Source organism: Gouania willdenowi, unplaced genomic scaffold, assembly GCF_900634775.1.
Source record: "Gouania willdenowi unplaced genomic scaffold, fGouWil2.1 scaffold_328_arrow_ctg1, whole genome shotgun sequence".
In the NCBI taxonomy this organism is placed as follows: domain Eukaryota; kingdom Metazoa; phylum Chordata; class Actinopteri; order Blenniiformes; family Gobiesocidae; genus Gouania; species Gouania willdenowi.
In genome coordinates this window covers 19,204-37,919 of record NW_021145089.1, presented here as the reverse complement: position 1 = coordinate 37,919, position 18,716 = coordinate 19,204, and the positions used below count along the sequence as shown (strand labels likewise).

Here is an 18,716-nt window from a genome sequence, read left to right as displayed (position 1 = left end):
CCTTTGTGTTTTGTGATTGTATTTTTGTTATTGTTGTTTATTGTCTATATCTAATTATTAATAGCAACTAAATAATATACAGTATATAAAATATATACTGACTCCAAATATCTTAAATATATATACTTACCCAATATTATTTTGTCTGTCAATTATTCACACACTTTGGTTCAACAGGCGGACCTATTTCTGTTTACCTTTATTTGTAGTCAGTTCCTGAGCCCCTAGTGTGTTACATAGGGGAGGGGTGGGGGCTTGTCTGTTGGGGGGGGATATTGGTGGAGCTGTTTCCTTACTTGCTGTGGGGACTTTACTAAGATTGTAGTGCAAATCCGTACACACACACACACACACACACACACACACACACACACACACACACACACACACACACACACACACACACACACACACACACACACACACACACACACACACACACACACACACACACACACACACACACACACACACACACACACACACACACACACACACACACACACACACACACACACACACACACACACACACACACACACACACAAATATATTTTAATGAACTACATATGTATTAGACATAGTAATTGTAATTGACAAAACTGGGGAAACATGTTACAGTTCTAAGTCAATTATTAGAACTCATTTACAATTCAATTAAGATCACAACGGCCACAGAATTTAGCATTTACGATTATGTCATAATTGTAATTAATTATTATTAATGCATACTTATCAGTTATGCGAATACAATTATAACTGAGCCCAACCCTGTAGAGAACATTACTGTTGCATGCCTAGTATTAACACACAGGCATAAAAGACAAGGGACATAAACAAATTATTAATTTAAAAAGTTAAAACGATGACTCATTAATTCAGATTAAACGTAATGCATCACATCATAGCCGATAAATCAGATTAATTGTAATGCATCACATCATAGCCGACCAATCAGATTAAACGTAATGCATCACATCATAGCCGACCAATCAGATTAAACGTAATGCATCACATCATAGCCGATCAATCAGATTAAACGTAATGCATCACATCATAACAGATCAATCAGATTAAATTTTATGCATCACATTATAGCCGACCAATCAGATTAAACGTAATGCATCACATCATAGCCGATCAATCAGATTAAATGTAATGCATCACATCATAGCCGACCAATCAGATTAAACGTAATGCATCACATCATAGCCAATCAATCAGATTAAATGTAATGCATCACATTATAGCCGACCAATCAAATTGAACGTAATGCATCACATCATAGCCGATCAATCAGATTAAATGTAATGCATCACATCATAGCTGATCAATCAGATTAAATGTAATGCATCACATCATAGCCGATAAATCAGATTAAACGTAATGCATCACATCATAGCCGATCAATCAGATTAAATGTAATGCATCACATCATAGCAGATCAATCAGATTAAACGTAATGTATCACATCATAGCCGATCAATCAGATTAAATGTAATGCATCACATCAAAGCCGACCAATCAGATTAAACGTAATGCATCACATCATAGCCGATCAATCAGATTAAACGTAATGCATCACATCATAGCCGATCAATCCGATTTAACGTAATGCATCACATCATAGCCGATCAATCAGATTAAATGTAATGCATCACATCATAGCCAATCAATCAGATTAAATGTAATGCATCACATTATAGCCGACCAATCAGATTAAACATAATGCATCACATCATAGCCGATCAATCAGATTAAACGTAATGCATCACATCATAGCAGATCAATCAGATTAAATGTAATGCATCACATCATAGCCGACCAATCAGATTAAACGTAATGAATCACATCATAGCCGATCAATCAGATTAAATGTAATGCATCACATCATAGCCGATCAATCAGATTAAATGTAATGCATCACATCATAGCCGATAAATCAGATTAAACGTAATGCATCGCATCATAGCCGATCAATCAGATTAAATGTAATGCATCACATCATAGCAGATCAATCAGATTAAATGTAATGTATCACATCATAGCCGATCAATCAGATTAAATGTAATGCATCACATCAAAGCCGATCAATCAGATTAAACGTAATGCATCACATCATAGCAGATCAATCAGATTAAATGTAATGCATCACATCATAGCCGATCAATCAGATTAAACGTAATGTACGGCACCAAAACAGCGTTGAATGGAGGTTATTTTCTCAGTTTTAGAGTTCATTAATGTATCTATACTATATAACCTGAGAATTTATTGATTTTGATTTGAATTAATTAATGTTTTATTTTATTAATAACTGTACATTCTTACAAAGCTTTTATACAGATGCCTTTGTGGAAAATAAATAAAGTTGTAATTGTGGTAGATTTGGTCTCTTCCTTTTTAAGTTTCTACATGAGATGTTTATGTATGCAAGGGACCCGTACCAAGATTTATTACAAAAAATAAACATTGTACTTGAGTACAATTTAAATCAAGTAACATTAACTTCTTCTACTTTAGTAAATATATCAGCACTCTTTATACCTCAGTGTTTCACTTATAGTGACCCGTGTAGTAGTGATAACGTACTTACTGTAAATAATCAGGCTGACAGACGAGTGATGAGAGATTCATGGAAAACAGAAAAAAAAGAAACAGGAGGAAAAATTAGTGAAAAGAGCTTTTGTGAAATTTTTTCTGTTTTTTGTGAATTTTTTTTTTAAATGATCAAGATACTTGGAAATCTGACGGGAACATCCATCTTATGGCGACTCCTGCTGCACGCTCTGACTCTGTACCCATCACGGTTATTTTCATCAGTCTGTTGATCGTATCTATAGCAACCAGGGGTGGAAAGAGAACAGAAAAAGTCTACTTAAGTAGAAGTACTGTTACTTTGATGACATTTTACTTAAGTCGAAGTAAAGTTACTAATCAAGTAAAAGTAAAAAGTTGATCATTTAAAATGTACTCAGAGTAAAAGTTCTCTCCCATGCAATAAAAAAGTACAAAAAATGTGTCTAAAGATCAAACTAGGTTCTTTTTTATTATTATTATTATTATTAGAGAACACCATTTCAAAATAATGTGCATGGTGTGGCTAACCTGGATAAATAAAACAATTCAATGAGGTAAGTGTTTGTGTCAATACATCCAATGTGTCAGAGCATCCAATAAAACATTTTCTAGTAAGAAAACTATTCCTATCTTTAGGAATCTCTGAGAGCAAGAAATGCTGACAGTATGTTATATAAAGTCTATAAAACATTCTAGGTGGAATGTCAAAAACTTAGTATTTATGCATTTAAAACAAACTGTCTCATAAACAGATTACATTGATTATGCATAAACATCAAAGAAAACATAAATAAAATGCTTAATGAAATGATGAGGTAATAGTGCTTGTGTCAGTGCAGACATTTACATTAACAGAACCAAGCTCAGGGTAAGTGTTTCACCACTTCAACAAAGTGGATGAAAGACGTACGACCCCTTATTCTAACGTAATATCTGAAAGCTATGATTTACACAGATGGCAGTAGAACCCATCTGGTGACTCTCCCACGATGGAACCTGGAAGTAGAACCCGTCTTGTGCCTCGTGCTGGTGTCCATGGACAGTCACAAACTGACCAACTTGTAAAAAAAATAAAAAATGATTGTATTTCATATTTCTGACCATCATCTCTGTCTTTTAATGTAGAAAATTAAGTGTTGGACATTTTCTGATATCAGCAAGAGCTAATGTTATCTCCCAAGAACAGCATGCTTTTATATCTGCAAACAAAATAGAATTTTGTTAATCTTACATTTCATCTTTTTAATCCCAGTTTGAAACCTAGATTAAGGAGTTTAGCCAACAAACAGTATTTCCTGTTTTTATTTTTCTCTTGAGTAAAAATCAGAAATGTTAAGTTTTGTTTAACAATCTTTAATATCACTTGTTTAGTTTCATGTTAATGTTTTTATGTATTTACAATAAAGGTTTTATTTTAAACTTTAATGCTTATTTTGAGCTAAATAATTAAACTATTTTTTAAAGTCAAAATGTTTCTTTTCCCTCAATATTGTGAGTTCATCTTTTTATTCCTACTGTTGACTTTACGTGGAGAACGATGAAAAACTCAGACTTTCTCAAATTCAGCCAAACATTGCAGAGTTCTGTTGATCCTCTCAACCTCATCCATCTTATTTAAGTTGTAGTGAGTTGTATTTCACAGTTTCAGGGTGATCAATATGTTGTATTACTGCAATATGTTCAATCAAGACTTAGACTTTCTTTATTGTCATTCAAACTTAAACTTTACAGTACAGTAGGGATGTAACGATTAATCGTAAGGCAGTTAAAAATCGATTCATAGGTATCACGGTTGATATCGATTTTTTGAAAATTGAATCGCAGTACTTTTTTTAACCACAAGTGTAGGCGGCGGGCGGAGTCTGCTAATACTTTCTTTCTGGCCGCCTTCTACTCTTAAATATGTTAATAAATGATTCATTACCCCTTTAGCACCGAAAGAATATCTGTAATATTACTTGAATATCTGTAAAAGTCATGTTTTTCTATTAGCTCTGTCTGCTAGCATAGCTTCTCTTCTTCACTGCAAGATATCTGCATGCCAACCGACCACTGTGTTACCAGCGCCCTCTGCTGGTCCAAACAAATATGACGTAAATCAGTGTAATCACGTTTTTTTTTTTTTTAAAGTCCAATTGTTAAGGCACAAAATACATTTTCAGTTGCACTTTTAAAAGAAAAAGAACTATTATGCAGTTTTGCATTGTTTATTTTAGAACCAGAATTTAGATTAATAGGCTTCATTTTCATTTGTATTATTCCTTTATTTATTTCATTCAAGATTTATTTTTAGTTAAATTACATTGTTTTGAATAGTTTATCAAGGGATTCTTTTGACAATGAAATTTAAAAGGAAAATAATACAGTATTTTCTAGTTTTTTTCCCAAAAAAAAAAAAATTGTCTACAGTCCCATTTTGTAAAATAAATCGTGAGAGAATCGTATCGTGAACCCAGTATCGTGAATCGAATCGTATTGGGAGTTGAGTGAATCGTTACATCCCTACAGTACAGATAACAAAATGTGGTTGCATTGGCTCGTATTGCAGGATAAAAAATCAGCAGCAACATAACAACAAATATACATAACAAATTTACATAACAAATGTTTGGTCGACTTATTTTTCTAAAACAAAGAGGAAATAGGTTTATTTCTAAAAATGCCAGTAGGCTAAATGATTAGATAAATCAAACAAGTGATAATTCTGAATAAGATGTTTTCTTATGTGCTAACAGATTATTGTTATTTTTTTCCATTATATATTATTCCTCAACAGGTCAAATTCAGTGAAAAATTCCCTTGTAGGGCTAAACTGTATATGACATAACATTATGATGTTTTTTAAGTGTGGAGGAGTAGGGGGTACATGGCTTTAGGTTCAAAGTCTGAAGGTGTTTTCAACTGTGAAAAGTTTGGAAACCTCTGTCCTATGGAATATTTTGGATTTTCATGCCCAGGGTTGCGAGTTCGAGTCCCGGTTAGCAGATTTTCTGTGTTTATTTTTTGTTCAACAATTTTTTCATTTGAAAAAGCCTTTACACAGGCCATTTTTATGAATTCACTTAGTTGATACAGTTTAATTTGGTTGTTGTAATGTAACTAGTGTATTCACTTACAAAGGTCCACAACTGTAACTGTAAAACTTAAACTTGCTGAAATAAAACTACAAACAAGTTGTCATCAGTCTAAAAAACAAAGAGCTACAGGTAGATGTGAAACTAAATAAAATAAACTCAAACCCTGTAGCAGTCATGTGACAAATCAATCAACAATTCTTGTTGAGAAATATTATTATTATTCTGGATCAAGTGGAAACAGAAAATATAAAAAAATAGTTATATTTTTAATTTGTTTATAATGTAGGGAAGATATTTTATACATAAATGTAACTGAAGTCTAAAGCCACAAAAATTGCACCACTTTAAAAAGAAAATAGACTAATAAAAGACCTCTTTACATGGAGTATAAGACAAAAGAACTATGGAAATGTAGCGCTCTTGCTCCCTCTAATTCTTTGAGCAAGGCTCTGGGACTCTTTAATAAATAGTAATTAATTTTTAATTAGCCTATCCCAACCACAGATTTATTAAGATAAAATAGAAACAGGAAAAACACATGCCCATTAAATATTTCACCACATATAATAAATACCAAAAGTAGGGATTAATAATGCTTTATATCAAACTTATTTTCTTTTTGAATTAACCAAACATAAAAAAATCACTGTTTAGACAATCAAAGATTTAGGTAAGGTAAAAATAAAACACACAAAATGTGGACCCACTGTAATAAAATAAAACAAAATAAACCCTGAAAAAGCCGGCATATAAAAATAAAACAAGTTCAGGCCTGTATTTCAGGGTGTTCTCCTCCCCTCACTTCCACACTGATGGAAAATGGCGGATCTCCGTGGTGCATTCAAGGTCCAAACTCTCCACATGGTGTTAGCTCCTCCAACGGTGAAAATCCTCTCTCCGACAGCAGCAGTCCACTTCACACCACACCAGCCTAGTTTCTCCTCTCGTTTCCCGAGCAGGACAGGTGGATGGCTGATTGACGCCGTAGCACTGAATCACTCTGCTGGACAAGCTAAGCTAAATGCTAACAGGCTAATGTTCATCCGTGGGTCTGACGTACAACTCTCACACAGAGTCCGCTCAGTAGACTGTGTCGGGTTGACAATCTCACGTCCTCTTCTGTGTGGCTGGTCCTCTAAAACATGAACTCTTAACATGGAGTTCCTTTCTTCTTCTTCTAATGGTTTCCGGCAGGCTGTACACTAAAAGAAGCGTAATGCTGCCCTCTTCTGTTCACTTAGAGTCACTCCATTTTAGATTCTCAAATAGAGGTTGGAAGATTGAAGATACCTCACGACTGCCTTATCTATTAAAATCGACTCTGTTCTTGATGCAAATATTGACTTTATTGAAAACACTGTCAGCCCAAGAGTTGAAAGTTCTTTAAATAACGTTCCCCTTTCAACAGAATAACATCCACAGGCCAATAGAACGTGGGAAATAGTCTCAAGTTGACCACACTGACATAATCCATCCGGATGTTTGCCTATTCGATTTAAATATGCAGCTAGTCCACAATGCCCCAGTCTTAATCTGGTTATCTTAACTTGATTTGATCGGCAAGTTGCCCACAGGAGTCTAGTGCCCTGCACACAAGGTTGACACTTAAAATAATGCCTCCCTCTAGACTCATTCTCCCACTCCCTTTGCCATTGCTGATACACAGTAGCTTTGAAAACACTGACACACTCAGCCTTCCCCAATCGGACCACATATTCAATTTCCGTCTCGAGAAGAGCCTTCTTTGCTAGCCTATCAGCAGCTTCATTCCCCACAATACCTGCATGAGATGGAATCCAGGAAAAAACAATACTAGACCCCATCAACTCTATCCGGTGAAGGCAACACAAAATCTCTACCACAGTATCTATCCTAGCCCCGGAGGGATGGTCAGAAATTGCCTGCAAGGCAGCCATGGAATCCGAATATATATACGACATCTCAGGTTTATTTCGTTCAATCCAATCTAAAGCCCACCTAATGGCGAACAACTCAGTCGTGAACACAGATACATAATCAGATACACGCATACTTTTCCCAATTTCAAGCATGCCCAATTGAACGTCCGGCTCTGGCAAAAGCCAGAATGGGACAGGGGACCACATTAACTCAGCAACACATGGAGTTCCTTTTTTCTTTTCTCTCAACTTTATCTGCTCTATCTCCTTTTCTTTCTCTTCTTTCTCCATTCCTCTTCTTCTCTCCACACCTTCCGTGGCTCTTCATTTCCTCCACAGCACCTCCTCTGGTCACTTGTGGTCACTACACATATACTCTTCAAACCAAACAAAACATATTCTTCGCCTTATACAATTGGTTTAGTTTACATACAAAAATAAACATTCCTTTTCAAGTAACAGAAAAATACACATGTTTTCAAATGTTCAGAGATTAATAAAACAAATAACCTCCTTAATCAGTGAACATCTTCTAACATTTATTAACACCCAAGCTTTTTTTTTTACTGGGCTACAGAAACTTTGGACAGTTTAGAATCCTTAAATCTGTTAAAGTAAAAGTACCACAAGTATTAAAAAAACTGTGATAGCAAATAAAATTATCTTTAAACTTTTGTTCCTAATGTATGTAATTGTGATCCGTCTATGTACAACAATGATAATACCTAATGCATTAATCTGACAAACTATAGTTATTAATCATGTTCCAAATGATATGAACCCAGAAAAGGTAGTGTCATCATCTCCTCCAACCAAACCTTATCCCCCAAAATAATACTCATATAAAGTACATATTGAAAATACTAGTTAATTACAGTGTTTAAGTGGATTAAATTAAAGTGGAATTAAGTGTTTACAAGATAGAGGAATTATTTAATTCAGAAATGAAATTGGAATAAACCAGCCACCTAATTCAGATTTAAGTTTAATTTGGAATTCAATTTACATTAGGAATTAAATGTTTATGTAACCCTGTTATTTTTGTCTGTTTTATCCTACAAAACACTTTAAACACTTGTTAAAACGAATGAGGTGTGATTCCGAGTTTCGCCAGAAGGGGCAGCGCACTAAAACACTTTTAGCGCTCTTCTTCGTTGGTTTTCTTCCTCTGGCATCCATCTTGCTAAGCTGAGCACAACACAGAGAGGCAAAACGAGAGGTAAACTTTGAATAAAAGTTGTTTTAATAATCTAAATAGATCCAGAGACTAACTATCATAACTATAAATATATCCTGCAGAACCTGTGATGGTTTTGATCCAGTTGGAACTCAGAAAACAAAATCGTTTTGAACATTGTTATCCTGGTGAGTGTTGATCACATTTTCTCTGTGTTAGCATGCTAGTGTTGCTGATAAAATATGGAAATGACCATAAATGTATTTGTGAACTTTGCTAATGATAAAAACCAGTCAGGGTAATGTTTTATTGTTTAAACTGACTACTGAAAGAGTGAATTTATTTTGTGTGTTTGGAAAATCGCCTTCAACGTAAGAATGGTATTGAACAATGACAGTGAACTACAAGATGCACATGTCTAGACTTTGTAAAATCACATGTAAATGTGATATGCTGCCTGTATATTTTGGGATGTTTACCATACTGTGATTTATATTTCAGTTAATTATTTAAATGATTTATATTTTATATATATTTTATTGAAGAGAAATACTTTTATTTGTAAAATATATGCCAATTTTTGATTGTCATACTATTTTATTTTGTTATCCCAGCTGATAAGCTAAATTTGAGTTGAGTAATGGACATTAATATGAATAAGAACACAGACTGATTTTCTGCACATTTTGCAGACTGGTTTTTTTTATGAAGGATTCGTCTGGATCTGATTTTTGGTTCTGCTGAAATGGGATTCCTTCACGTTCACCCTGGTGCCTGGTTCCCTGGTCTACCTCCTCATCTAACAGCGCTGCAACGGTTACATCGGGTACTCCTTTTTTTATGGACGCTGAATATTAAGGGCGTGGTAAAATCCTAATTTGAGTGCACTCAGAGGTTAATTTTATATGGTACCACACTATTTTGGTTTTGTCCTTTTATTTTAAGTATTTTCCTGAGATCTCAGAGGTAATATTGTGGCCGATCTGTACATTTATTGTTATGTTCAAATGAATCTTTTTTTTTTAATCAACAAAGAGAACGAAACTGAAAACCAAATATTAATACAAACTTAACCTTTAAACTTGCTGTGTGCTTCTTTTGGGGTGGAATCTACCAGTTATTAAACTGATAGATCAATTTACAGCCAGCCTCCTCATCGAATCTAGATTTTGATAACCTTACCTTAGGATCTTAGGATTGTTATTACAGAACAATCACCGTAGGGTTACATTTACAAGGTGAGTTTAAAGATGATTTAACTTTTATTCTGAATTAAAGAGGAATTAAAGCTCAAATGTAAACGTGGCCAGTGACAAAAAAAAAAAAAAAAAACTAAGTTGATTGAATAAATAAAAGTACTGAGTAATAAGGACATCAGTGGAAATGTAAAATTATCCCCTAAAAATAATACTCAAGTTAAATTTCAGTACATTAACTAAATTTGTTCACACTGTATGTATACATGTACAACATAGGAAACAGTTTGTTGACATTACTTGAAAGTGAACGGTTGCCGTGGCAGCAAGATGAAAGGGACTCAAACATAACTAAATCTTCAGTTGCTTTTCTCACTGCAAGTGGAGAAGTAGCAAAAACTCTCTCTGAGTAACTTTGTAACAAAAAGTAAAACAAACATTTTTGTGAAGTTTGAAAGGTTAAATAGCAAAGACCTGAGTGAGGAATGGCTGCTACAGGTAAGACACAATTTACAGACATAATATGAGGATTCATTTTAATCTGCTAGGATGAAAGAACACTGTAGTCATTGAAGGAATCACTAGATTTTATTTCAATAAATAAATATATAAAAGTATGGATTATCCTTAGAAAATACATTAACTTTGGTTATAATATTTAAAAAATGTTTTCCTTCCAAAATAAGTTTAATATCTTATGTAGATGATAGTGTTCGAAGCAGTTTGAGAGCTTTCAGAGCCAAAGGTGTGTGTGTGTAATACATAAAATAAGGGTGTTTGACTTCAATATTTACAGAATAGATGTGATATATCAGGAGGAGCTTCAGACTATTTATTACTACTTAATATGTTTTTACTGTAAAAAGTAACATGGCTCATACTGTGAGTGTACCAACAGAAAATGAGGATGTCCTACACATGCAGTCAATGCAGAGACAGGACTTCACATATGAATCAGATTTACAGGCCTACTATTTTTATTTGAACCCAAACTTTAGAAGTGACAGAACAAGATGTGATTTCCATGTTTGTGTGGGTCTTAGTGTTGAAATAGTGAATGCATTGATGAGTGTGACAGACTAAATGTATTATAGAACTGGGATAACCCATATGAGAATCAACTGAACCTATTTATTATCAGAAATTAAGCTATTTCAAAAAACTAAGCTGACAGGAGAGAAAAAGTTCAGAGTAATAATAAGGGCATCAATAGAAATGTAGTGTAAAAAAATATATATATACTCAAGTAAAGTACATATACTTAAAAATATTAGTTAAGTATAGTATTTAAGTACATTAACTAAATTTGTTCACACTGTATGTATACATGTACAACATAGGAAACAGTTTGTTGACATTACTTGAAAGTGAACGGTTGCCGTGGCAGCAAGATGAAAGAGAACCAAACAAAACTAAATCTTCAGTTGCTTCTCTCACTACCAGTGGTTCAGTAATAAAATATCTCTGAGTGTCTTTGGATCAAAAAGTAAAACAAACATTTTTGTGAAGTTTGAAAGGTTCAATAGTAAAGACCTGAGTGAGGAATGGCTGCTACAGGTAAGACACAATTTACAGACATAATATGAGGATTCATTTTAATCTGCTAGGATGAAAGAACACTGTAGTCATTGAAGGAATCACTAGATTTCCTTAATGAAGTACAGATTATCATTAGAAAATATGTTTACTCTGGTTTTAACATATTAAAAACATTTTTCCTTGAAAAATAAGTTCAATATTATATATATATTTAAATCTGTTCATTTTAACATTTAGTCTGAATTGGATAATTTGTGTGTGTGTGTGTGTGTGTGTGTGTGTGTGTGTGTGTGTGTGTGTGTGTGTGTGTGTGTGTGTGTGTGTGTGTGTGTGTGTGTGTGTGTGTGTGTGTGTGTGTGTGTGTGTGTGTGTGTGTGTGTGTGTGTGTGTGTGTGTGTGTGTGTGTGTGTGTGTGTGTGTGTGTGTGTGTGTCCCAAAATCAGATGCTGAGTCAGTGTGACAATAACGTTTATTTAAAGGGCACATGTTACGCTAAATTAACTTTTCTGTGCTTTAAACATGATAAAGTGTTATTAGGGCTTCATACACATGTCCTAAATATAGTTTTTAATTAATTCCCTCAATCGTTAGTTAGAGGGTGATTTGCTCCTTTCTTACTACAGGGTGAGCCCAAACACCTCGCTACATTTTGATGACGCGTTCCCACTTTGATGACGAATTTGACTCGGCACTGAGCTGGAGAAGCCACGCCTCCAGGAAGCTCTCTGCCGTGATTGAAATGTAAACAGACACATGTTTATAAAGCAGCATGAGCTCGGCTACAGATTTCAATATGTATTTCAATAAATTAACGGCCATTTTGAGAAAAATGGCCATAACGACCACTAGGGGAGGTTGCTGAGGTGGATCCACATCCTAAAACAATCAGTAGTGTTCATGCCATCTATGTACCAAGTTTTATGCTTTTAACCCAAAGTGCACGATTCTACCAACAATTCTTCCTTAACCGCCCACTACTGGTACTGATCCAGGATCTGTGGTGGGGAACATGACCTGACTTTAATCAATAAGTTCAGGGATATTTTGTTTTCTGTTTTATTCACACAAATGATTCATTTTTTTTTTTAAATTTCATTTATTTAGAAATATTCTAGAAATATATTACAAATACATTTAAACAAAAAACATTTTATTTTATTTTATATGTAATATAAAGATGTATGAGAGCAGCATTAATATCAACATATTTCCCCTCAGGGATCAATAGTTTACTGAATCTGATCAGGTTTATCGATTAAGTTTAATTTAAATCATCCTGATGACATCATTCCAGACTATAATGATTAAACAAAAACAAATGCATCAGTTATTTCACCACTAGAGGGCAGAATATTGTACAGTATTAGAAGCTATCAAGCTATCATGAACCTATGATGTTTCAGACTCTACAATCCCTGTCATCGTTGGTCTCGTCCACAACAACAGAACAACTGCAGCTCTTCACCAGAAATGGCCGTAGCTTCACAGACACATAAACGTTACGTGGGAACTGGTCTGATCAGTATTTTGGTAGTTTAGACATGTTTCAGGTGGACGCTTCAACATGTTGTTTAGCTCAGGACCAGGAGGGGTGCTGGGGTGCACCAAATGAACGGTCCCCTTTAACATTTCCCTTTACCTCACGATGACAGCGTTTCATTCACATTATGTCACTTTCTGCATTTAACAGTGGATTTTATTTTTATTGGTTGATTCTGTCATTCTGTCTATGATTCTATTAACACAGATATTATAGGACCATAATTAGCCAATCATGAGCTCATTACAAGTTGTTCATTAATCCTGTAAGAACAAAGTCAAACCTCAAAGTCAAACTGTTTCCACTGAAGACCTTCATTTACAAATCCATGGGAATTTAAATTATTCAGCCACAAAATCTAAATATTTTCCTCCACATCATGTGATCTCTGAACAAACTGATCATTTTAGTCAATTTCAAAGTGATGACACTGCAAAGGATGGATGAATATTTATAGATCCTTCATGTTCATTATGTCTCTTCTATCCTTCAGGTGGAGCTGATTCTATGCTGATGTTACAGGTGAATGGAGGATTGTGGAACCACTCAGCTGTGACAGCAAATATGGTGCGAAATGAGTGGATTGAAGTTTGGTTGCTGACGTCCATGTGGATGTGGATGAACAGCCACTGTTCTTTCTAGGAACACATTTAGAAACAAATGTTTGTTTGGTTCCTTCTCTGTGTTTAATCTCTAACTGTTCTACAGGACTCTGGAAGCCAGAACAAAGTGACACCTCAACGTTCTCAGGACAATGAAGCTCAGCCACAACAAAGAAACAAATCTAAGAGAAAAACTTCAGAGCAAAGAGTTCAACAGCAGAGCCAAGCTGGAGTTAAAGCTAAACATACATGTGACCAGTGTGGGAAGGCCTTTACCAGGAAATCAAACCTCAATAGACATCAAAGAATCCATTCTGGAGAAAAGCCATTTAGCTGTGACCAGTGTGGAAAGGCTTATGCCCAGAAATCAACCATCACTATACATCAAAGAATCCATTCTGGAGAAAAGCCATTTAGCTGTGACCAGTGTGGAAAGGCTTATGCCCAGAAATCAACCCTCACTATACATCAAAGAATCCATTCTGAAGAAAAACTCTTCATTTGTGACGAGTGTGGAAAAGCTTTTGCTCAGAAAGTGAACCTGAAGAACCATCAGCTTGTTCACAGTGGAGAGAAACCTCACATGTGTGATGAATGTGGAAAGACTTTTAGTCAATCTGGAGCCCTCAGTCAACATGTTCTCATTCATCGTGGAATCAAAGCTCACAGATGTGAACAGTGTGGAAAGACTTTCACACATAGATCAAATTTAACTCTGCACATGCAGACTCACTCCAGAACAGAGTTGTATCACTGTGACCACTGTGGGAAAATATATAAACATAAACAAACCCTCATCATCCACCTGAGATCTCACACTGGACATGAAGTGTGTCCCTGTGACCAGTGTGACAAAGTTTTTATAACATATCACCAGTTAAAACAACACCAAACCAGCCACTCATCAGAAAGACCTCATAAATGTGACACATGTGGAAAATCTTACAAGAGGAAATCTGACCTTAATCTCCACCAACAAGTTCATGAGAAGAATGTTTTCTGATGTGATGAGTGTGGGAAGACCTTCAGCACTTCATCTGCTCTCCACTCACATCTCTGTGTGGATGGAGACATGGAGCAGGAATCATCTTCAGATCCCAGCGACACACGGATGGTGACGACACCTTCTGGTTCCAGTGTTGGACTGAAGAACCCAGAGATCAGGCTGCACACAATTCCAACATAAACCTGCTGTCAGCTGGAAAATGGACACCAACAGTTCAGGAAGTTGTTGATCTGGTCTGGTTAAATAAATAAATGTGACACATTGATTCCAGTGCTCTTTGTTTTTTTTTTTTTACACTGTGATTTTCTTCCTTTGAATCATCACTGAAAAAGTACAAATATCAGGTAATTTAAAAAAGAAAATATCAAGAAAATCTCTGTTTTTAATTTTCCATTTTAAACTACATTATAATTGTCATGTATTTATTTGAGATGTACTCTTGTATTAATATGTACTTTAAGATTTAAAGTAACAGTTAATGTAGTCTACTATCAAGTATCTTTATTTGTTCTGGTTTGCAGACTGGACATTTCAAAAGGTCAGTCAAAATAATAACAGAAGATACTTATTTAATCACTTTATGAAAATAAAAAAACAGTAGTATATATTGAATTATTTCAAAGTGTAATAAATGCAGCTTTTTAAAAAGGAAAATAATTTACTATAATGTACATTATACTGTTGTCATGTTTGTACTCACCTTCAAAAATTAAGAATTAAAAAACTAAACTTAGACTTTAGATAAACATATTAGAAAAAGACCATTTAAGAATTACATATTTTATTGTGTAATATCCCTTCATGCACCATTATCTTCCCTCTTTCTCACTGTACTGTGTACAGGACCATGTGTGTGTAAATATCTCCGATTGTTTATTACCCTGTTTATTTATCTACTGCTGCTAAAACACTGCACATTTCCTCTTTGTGGAACAAATAAAGGTTATATTGTATAACCTAAATGTAAAGCTTAATGATAAATGAAAAATAAACAGGTACAAAAATATAGAAATTTACTTGTGCAAACACTGCAAAAAAAATCACTGATTCTATTCACACATCTTAACTACAAGTGTTAAATAGTTGTACATCTTCCAACTAAAGTTATATCTCTAAATCTCACCAGTAGATGTCCCCAGTGAGCTTGTGTTTAGTCTTGTTTTGTGCAGTTGTTGATGTTAGTTTGTCTTAAAACACTTAAAATCTATTGTTCTTATCTTTAATGAACTGAAAGCAGTGTTTACCATGTAAATCATCTTTTTCTGTATTCAGTAGACATTATAAATGTATAAAACACTAATGTACGCCTTAATATTGTTGTCTTTATTATAATAAATAACTAGTTATTTTAACATAAGCACCACAGTGGCTCAGTGTAACACCCAACGTATTATAGTTTTGCCTTCTTTTATTCATCTTTTTTAATCTGTTTTCCGAAGTAATTTTTATAAAAACTGTTTTCCGAATTATTATTATTTAAATCCGTTTTTTCAAATTATTTTTTTAATCAGTTTTCCGAATTTTTTTTTTTAAATCCATTTTCCGAATTCATTTTTTTTAAATCTATTTTCCAAATTATTATTATTTTTTAAATCCATTTTCCAAATTACTTTTTGAATACCATTTTCCAAATTATTATTTTTTGAATTAATTTTTTCAAAATCTATTTTCCAAATTATTTTTTTAAAATCTGTTTCCGAATGTATATATTTTTTAAATCCGTTTTCCAAATTATTATTATTTTTAATCCGTTTTTTAAATTCTTTTTTTTTTCCTGTAGGGATTATCTCCTAATGTTTTTTTCTTTTAACACAGAGACTGGTTCTGGGTCAGAGTTCATCACAATGAACAGGGTCCTGAACACTCTCACACTTTCACTGATGGAATTCATACGTTCATGTCACATATTTACTCCCAACATATGTCTATGAAGGACATTATAATAGGCCCAACAAATAGAACCAGGAACGCTGGTCAACAGAGGAAAACTGTTCTTCCTGATGGACAAGCTTTTCCTACATGTTGGAGAATTCTGAAGATTCTTCTTCTTCTAATCATCAAATCATCTTCTTACAGAACATTCTAAGAACTGTTTATAATCTATTAGAAAAACCTTTTTACTGTGTTTTTCTTTCTAAAAGATGTAAGTGTTCTTTGTGGTTATCATGACCTCTGACCTTTGTGATAATCTAAGACTAATATCACTCTCTCTCTTCCTGTAAATGCCTTTAAATTCTTATAAATGATGGTTGAATGAACTCTTCCTCCTGTGAAATACAAATGTAATCCTGTTATTTTTGCCAGTTTTATCCTACAATGCAATCTGATGTAAACACCTGTTAAAGCGAATGAAGTGTAATTCTGAGTTTCACTAGAGGGTAGTGCACTAATGCACTTTAGCTTTCTTCTTCGCTGGTTTTCTTTCTCTGGCATCCATCTTGCTAAGCTAGCACATCACAGAGAAACAAAACGAGAGGTACACTTTAAATAAAAGTTGTTTTCATGATCTAAATCAATCCAGAGACTAACTATGATCATTGTAAACATATCCTACAGAACCTGTGAATGTTTTTGAACCAGTTGGAACTTAGAAGTAAAAACGTTTTGAGACGTGGTTATCCTGGTGGCCTGACCACATTTTCTGTGTATTAGCATTAGCATGCTAGTGTTGCTGAGAAATGACTATAAACGTATTAGTGAACTTTGCTGATGATAAAAACCAGTCAGGATAATGTTTTAATGTTGAAACTGAAAGAATAAATTTATTACTTTTGTTTTGAAAATCACCAATGTAAAAATGGCATTGAACAATAACAGTGAACTACTTTGTACAATCATATGTAATTGTGATTGTGATATGCTACCTGTATATTTAGGATGTTTACCATACTGTGACTTATTTTTCAGCCAATTATTTAAATGATTTATATTTTGTTGAAAATAAATATTTTTAATTGTAAAATGAATGCCAATTTTGATTGTAATACTGTTTTATTTAGGTTATTCCAGCTGATAAGCTGAATTTGAGTTGAGTAATGGACAATAATATGAATAAGAACACAAAGACTGATTAGTAGCTCATTTTCTGCACGTTTAGCAGATTGTGTTTTTTTTTTTGTTTTTTTTTTATAGAGGATTCATCTGGATCTGATTCTTGGTTCTGCTGAAACTGGATTCCTTTTGGTTCACCCTGGTGCCTGGTTCCCTGGTCCACCTCCTTGTCTAACAGCGCTGCAACGGTTACATTGGGTACCTTTCCTTTTTCATGGACGCTGAGTATTAACGGCGTGGTAGGATCCTAATGAATGCACTCAGGTTATTTTTATTTGGTACCAAGGTATTTTATTTTTGTCCTTTTATTTTATTTTATTTTTACTGAGATCTCAGAGGTATTATTGTGGCCGATCTGTACATTTATTTTTGTTATTTCATTTGAGTCGTTGACTAAAAACAAGAAAGAAACTGAAAAACAAATACTAATTGAACTTAAACTTTAAACCTGTTGTCGTGTCCTTTATTTGGGTGGAATCTACCAGTTATTAAACTGTTAGACATATTTATAGCCAGTCTCCTCATGGAATCTAGACTTGGATAACCTTATCTTAGAATCTTAGAGCTCTCACTAGCAGAACAATCACCGTAGGGTTACACAAACACAAAAAAACAAGTTGGTACTGTTGGGATTTGAACCCAGGACCTGCTGTTTAATAGACAGACACTTTGACCAGCTCAACCACAGCACCCTGATGGTTCACTATTAGATATTTAATTGGTTCCAATCTTCTCCGCTTTTAAAATGAGTTTTTGGATTTTTGGAACATTTGGGCCTCATTCACTAATAAATGTGGTGCAATGTTCTCACTCTGATCACATGTTCAGTTTACACACTGAGTCCACATCAGATTCATGACATGTGTGCACAGGACATTTTTCTTCTCACCGCTTTGTGTATTTTAGTGAATTAGAATCATTTCAATTAACAAACTCAATCTGCAAACAGCATAAACCACACCCCTTTTTCTCTACAAGGACACACAAATATTTATGAGTAAATACCTGGTTTATATTATTATCTTTAAGCTAATATAAATAAATGTAGTT

General features: G+C 34.2%; 1 long non-coding RNA gene and 1 other non-coding gene across 3 annotated transcripts; both read right to left on the bottom strand.

The window, feature by feature from the left end:
- Positions 1-233: 233 nt before the first annotated feature.
- On the bottom strand, positions 234-3,611 carry LOC114459550 (uncharacterized). Of its 2 annotated transcripts, XR_003673397.1 has the most exons (4): positions 3,532-3,611; positions 2,740-2,837; positions 2,597-2,610; positions 234-313 (listed from the first exon to the last, which is right to left on the bottom strand). It is a non-coding gene; the product is annotated as an uncharacterized LOC114459550 (long non-coding RNA). The 2 variants fall into 2 exon arrangements; XR_003673396.1 differs by lacking the exon at positions 3,532-3,611 and having other exon boundaries at positions 2,740-2,979.
- A 14,673-nt stretch (positions 3,612-18,284) lies between these two features.
- trnan-auu (transfer RNA asparagine (anticodon AUU)) lies at positions 18,285-18,358 on the bottom strand. The gene has a single exon. It is a non-coding gene; the product is annotated as a tRNA-Asn (tRNA).
- Between the last annotated feature and the right edge of the window lie 358 nt (positions 18,359-18,716).